Source organism: Schistocerca cancellata, chromosome 3 (genome assembly GCF_023864275.1).
Source record: "Schistocerca cancellata isolate TAMUIC-IGC-003103 chromosome 3, iqSchCanc2.1, whole genome shotgun sequence".
NCBI classification, from domain to species: Eukaryota; Metazoa; Arthropoda; class Insecta; order Orthoptera; family Acrididae; genus Schistocerca; species Schistocerca cancellata.
The window spans coordinates 549,808,000-549,814,278 of NC_064628.1; the positions used below are offsets into that span (position 1 = coordinate 549,808,000).

At 42.8% G+C, this 6,279-nt stretch overlaps 1 non-coding gene across 1 annotated transcript; it reads left to right on the forward strand.

Annotated features, from left to right (window-relative positions):
• The first annotated feature begins 1,181 nt into the window (after positions 1 to 1,181).
• Trnat-ugu (transfer RNA threonine (anticodon UGU)) lies at positions 1,182 to 1,255 on the forward strand. The gene has a single exon. It is a non-coding gene; the product is annotated as a tRNA-Thr (tRNA).
• Positions 1,256 to 6,279: the final 5,024 nt, after the last annotated feature.

Sequence of the window (6,279 nt, forward strand, 5' to 3'; positions counted from 1 at the left end):
GCTACAGATGCCTTGACTAAAACGATTTTACTTTGGCGGGTGTGCCGCAGGGGAGTGTCGCTGGACCGTTGCAGTTCACAATGTATATGGGTGAACTTGTGAATAACATCGGAAGTTCGCTGAGGCTTTTTGCGGATGACGCTGTAGTATATCGAGAGGTTGTAACAATGGAAAATTGTACTGAAATGCAGGAGGATCTGCAACGAATTGACGCATGGTGCAGGGAATGGCAATTGAATATCAATGTAGACAAGTGTTGAAACGTCCCCTTTGCGGAATTTATACACGATTATGCTTAAACTGACACACAATATTTTTAGCGCAACGCAATCTGACTTTCAAAATTCCCTACAAAAGAATGGCCCTGACTAACATTAATCTATACCTTTCACAAATCACTTACCTACAAAAATCTTCATTACTCGAACTACTGCAATACAGCGAGCGCCACTACTGCCAGCTAAATAAAAGATTCAAACTACGGAAGTCACTAACTACTGATAGGGATAGTTAGCAAATGAAAGATTTTAATAGAGAACAAACACTGTATTTACCTTAATAATCATAATATATATAGCAGTTCAATTTCAAAACTTCCGCCATCTCTCTCCCCACATCCACCACTGCTGGCGGCTCACCTCCAACTGCGCAACGCTACACGCTGTTCACATCCAGCTGCCGCTGCCTAACACTACAATGGCAGACAACAATGCAAACTAGCCACAGGCTGCACACAGCACAGCCAGTGATTTTCATACAGAGCGCTACGTAACGTTGCCAATAAGAAAATATAAACAGCCTACTTACAGTGTAATGTGCTGCGAATACATAGAAATAGAGATCTTTTATCATTTAGCTACAATATAGCAGGTCAGCAACTGGAAGCAGTTAATTCCATAAATTATCTGGGTAATATATACTAAGATGGTATCTGTCCGAAAGAACAGATACCATCTTAGTATACATATTTAGTTAAGGCTCACCGGCCACTTGACCATCTTCTTCTTCTGTGCGAATGCACAAACAGTGCCCGAACTCTTACGGGAATCGGCAACGCGCCGCGAGTAATGAGTATGATGGGCGGGGCCACTACGAACGTAGTGTGGGACAATACGTTGAGAATGTGGGTTTCGCGGGAGGTGTGCCACAGAGAAATCCCTACAGTCGCGCTATCATCTGTGGCCTCGGTGGCTCAGACGGATAGAGCGTCTGCCATGTAAGCAGGAGATCCCGGGTTCGAGTCCCGGTCGGGGCACACATTTTCATCTGTCCCCGTTGACGTGTGTCAACGCCTGTAAGCAGCTAAGGGTGTTCATTTCATTGTAATAAAATGTAATGACCTTATAAAATTAATCGTCGGTAAAGCAGATGCCAGACTGAGATTCATTGGAAGAATCCTAAGGAAATGCAGTCCGAAAACAAAGGAAGTAGGTAACAGTACACTCGTTCGCTCACTGCTTGAATACTGCTCACCGGTGTGGGATCCGTACCAGATAGGGTTTATAGCAGCACGTTTCATGACAGGATCATTTACTAATCGCGAAAGCGTTACGGAGATGATAGATAAACTCCAGTGGAAGACTCTGCAGGAGAGACGCTCAGTAGCTCGGTACGGGTTTTTGTTGAAGTTTAGAGAACATACCTTCACCGAGGAGTCAAGCAGTATGTTGCTCCTTCCTACGTATACCTCGCGAAGAGACCATGAGGATAAAATCAGAGAGATTAGAACCCACACAGAGGCATACCGCCAATCTTTCTTTCCACGAACAATACGAGACTGGAATAGAAGGGAGAACCAATAGAGGTACTCAAGGTACCCTCCGCCACACACCGTCAGGTGGCTTGCGGAGTATGGATGTAGATGTAGATGTAGAAATTCTGATAAAATCCCAAACTTTCGATGACCATCTCCATCATCGTCATCACGAGCTGTTTGTTAGCCCCTGGCGGTGACGAAGGTGGCAGTCATTAAAAGGTTGGGATTTCATGCGAATTTTAGGCGGCAACTTAATGGAGCCCTTTTAATCTAGCCTTGTGATTCGTTTTATCTTAATTTTGTGGCTTTTCATTAATTTATGGCTTTTCATTAATTTATGGCTTGGTTGCACAGAATCTGCGCAAACAGTGAAGCCCCACAAGCGTTTCCTGTAATCGTTCCCTGCTCTCCCTCCAGCTGACGATGCTGCCGCGGCGGGCGCCAAGTCCCCGCTAACGAGCGCTAAAGCGGTGGGTCGCAGGTGGTCGCTTCCGGCCGGTCGATACGGGCGGGCCAACACTTTGCGCCCACCGCCCGCCCCATGCGTAACGATCGCGCTGTAGTCCAGTTCGGTCCCTGCTCTAAGTCTCCCCAGCCCAATACATAACAAAGACCACATGGTTTCCGCCGAGCTCCCGGTAGGAAAAGACTGGCCACAAGCTTTCCCACATAACCAAAGCTCAATACACTTTTGCTAAACCTTGTGGTTGTTAATTCCTCTATTCGTCATGCTGTAATCTATTTGCTGAGGACTGTTAGTCGCCAAGAGGTCTAGAATGTTTTCGCACTCATTTACATGCACTTCCTGCTAGCTTAGAAGCCCATACGGAGTGTAAATTGTAGCAAAAGTAGTCTGGATGTATTGGCGGCAAACAATCCTGAGCAAATTGAAAAAGATGGGGGGGGGGGGGAGGCACTCACCTTCCTGGAATATGGAGCACAGAGCTTTTGCTCAAGTGCTGAATGGATAACCATTGATTCTCTAGGATGTGATAAGATTTTTGCGTCACCTCTAAAATTTAGTTCTTAAGGCGTGAAATAACAATTCTACGTCCTTGCCTAAACTAACTGTTTAAAACAATTATCATCATCAACATGCCAAAAGTATTTTCAAGTTCCGCCGTTTGGTTGAACAACTGCGTGAGTCGGGTACCTATTCGAAGAGAGGCTAAATTGTCCTTGAACATTTCAGCAACTATAATATTTGAGTGTGCCAGTGAGGAACTCGGGAACGATGGGCGTCTGAAGTTCTCTAAGGCTTTCGATACTGCTGTAATCATTTCCACAATAGGCAACTTAGTCCAACAGGAAAACGCGTCATTGAAAGGGCAATCACAGAATTTTGAGGAAGTATAGATAGAAAGAAGGCAACTACGAAGGACCTTGAGTAACAGAAGCTATTCTACAATTGATTGATGAAAGAGAAAACACAAAAATTTTCAGGAAAATGCAGGTATCTAAGTCACTTAGGAATAAAATATATAGGAAGATCAGGGATCCTAAGGAGAAATGGATGCGGGAAAACTGTGAAGCATCCGGAAAAACTGATCGTCAGAAGACCTTATTCAGGGAAATAGGAAAAAATAAGACCGAAAGAGCAAGAACCAAGTGCTCGGATTACAAACGGTATAAGACAGGTTTGAACTCTTTCGCGCTTCACCTTTGTATCAAAATAACACTTTAAGAATGTAGCGGACTCAAAAATTGTACTTAATTTGAGGAGAAAATTTCTTAGAATGTAAGTTTCGAGCACAGCATTGTTGGCAAGTAAGGCATGGTTTGCATGGAAAAAGGAAAAGAAGAGAATCGAGAATCATAGATGGTTCTATACATGCGCCTCCGTAGATGAGTGGTGAGCATGGCAGACTGTAATGCAGGGGCCCGGGTTCGTCTCGCGGCCATGTTGGACATAATATCTGCTCGACGACTGGGCGTTATGTTGTCCTCATCGTCATTTCATCGTCATCTTCGCGCAAGGAGCCGAAGTGGCGTTAAATAAATGACTTCCAGTAGTCGACCGAAGAACCCCAGATGGGGTCTCCCAGCCAAAAGTGCCATACGATTATTTCATTTCATATGGTGCTATAGAATAATGTTTATAATTAGTGGTACTGATAAACTTTGAACTGTTATATGACGCTGAACAATCCCAAACACCTGTATTATAATATATACCTATTCCTTATTCTTTTTGCCAGTTTCTTGCTTTCAACGTTTTTTGTTATATACAAAAGCTTGCAGTGCACAAGGATCAATTAACAGTGTGATTACGGATTTTATTAATACAAAATATTCTTCATCATTGCAGAGAGGTTTACAGGAAAGATACACTCCTAATTTCAGGACACTAACCACACACACTTAGATCAAGAAATACTCTATTTTCATGTTTGAACAAGTTTTTACAACTCTTCATAGTCCAAAAACATCACTTGGATTGGATACGCAACCTCGCACAATATGAGCAGGAAGACTCCCAGACTATCGTACAACGTAGAACGTGGAAAACACAGAACTGGTCCGCTTCTTCCTATCCATCGCTACGGGAAATGTTATTTTTAAACCAACGGTTCCTCAGACTGAAAGGAGGGAGAGATCCCATTAGGTCTACATCGTGAATGAAGTAAATTTTTATCGCGTTAGTAACGGCAAAACTCTATAATTTTCATTTTATTTATTTGTGTTTTCTATAGCCTTACTGGTTCGATGCACCTCGCTACGATTTTCATTCCTGTGTCAACCATCTCAGAACCAAACGTCCTCGACTACAGATTGGATATATTCCCAGTCTTGTCCATCACCATGGCTGAGAGATCAGCGCACACTAGAGAAATAGTGACAACAGCAAATAAGTGAAAATACCTGAAAAGGTGAGGGGAAAGATTAAATACTGAGATGAATATACATTAAAAATCAAGCTTCTCTATTTACCTGCGGTGTTTAGCATCTCCTCCCTTAACACACTGTCAAACATAAGAATTAATATACGTTAACACCCGTGGACGCTTAGTCAACCCTGGAAGTTTGTTACCTTAACAGAAAATTACGTGACCTTCGGCTGCCAACAGACCAAAACTCCTTTCACCTACCCGTAAATGCAGCAAGTACCGTTCCGGGCTATCGCTGCGAACATTGCGTCTCTCCGCTTTCCGATGTTCCAGATGGAACTCCCAATCTCTTATTTCGAACTAATTATTCTCTGTGATGTCTCTCTGCAGTTCACATTCGCTATCCACGCTCTGGACCGCCAGCACCGCACTAAAACTTGGATGCCCACCTTTCCTTTACGCCGCCGTCAGCCCAAAACACTTTTCGCTTCATACTCTTTCGACTATTTGTCTCACCAAAATACATAAAACCGAGCTCCCAGTGCAGTAGACACTCGGCTCTCCCCCCCCCCCCCCCCCCCTCCAACAACTCCCGTACTAGGTCCACCTAGGACATAGGTGAATTTTCAATATACCCGTAGTCCGCAAACCACAAATATTACTTTACAAAGCAAATTACACTTTGTAGCGACATCCCAATCAACGAAGACCAAAATATGTTGTTTGAGGAGAAAAAATTCGTGTAGTGGCCGATTTTTGTACAGTAGTAGCGGAGAGTGTCATGAACAACGTGAAGAGCGAGCAAACGATTCGATAAGTGAGCGTTCACGTAAAAGTTTCCTGTTATGCTTACAATGCCTGAGAAGTGCTTCATTTGTAATTTGTCGGTGAACTATGTATATGGGAAAGGGATTGGACTAGTAAATGAAGTATCATGCTGGTTTCTCTCGTTGACAGCAAATTGTAAAGCCATTTAACCATGTTGTAGTCACTTGTTGCTGAATTAATGAATGACCGGAAAGTTACTGAACTTCTCTCACTATTAACTATGTTAGTGGTAGGCTCCATAAAACTGCTAGCACTTGTAGAGACGGGGTCAGGGATTTTCTCTGCCTCGTGATGACTGGGTGTTGTGTGATGTCCTTAGGTTAGTTAGGTTTAAGTAGTTCTAAGTTATAGGGGACTGATGACCATAGATGTTAAGTCCCATAGTGCTCAGAGCCATTTGAACCATTTTGAATTTGTAGAGAGGACAGCAGTGAGTGGAGTCGCTTATCGCACATCGAGAGTACATCTTACAAGGCAAGTGTCACTATGTCTGAAGGAATAGGATTAGAGTTCCGCTCTGCCAAAATTACAGTTCTGTGTTTTTGGTACAGTATATACAAAACGTAGTAAAATATAGAATTACCGGTGCTATTGGTAGCATTGGTGGGGAAAGAAACATAAATGAATGTGTGAAAGAGAACCTGGAAACCGACGACTTCTCTTTGTTTACCGTTTCTTTGTTTTGCACTTAAATAGAACAACATATCATTCGGTATTAGTCCATTATGTATTTAATGTCCTTACAACATATAAATTGCATTTTATAAGTAACAGGAATCAGTTAATCGTGTAACTTCTGCGCTTCTATATAACCACAAACCATTACTTTCGATGCATGTATAGTTTACATGCACAAACATAAAAAAT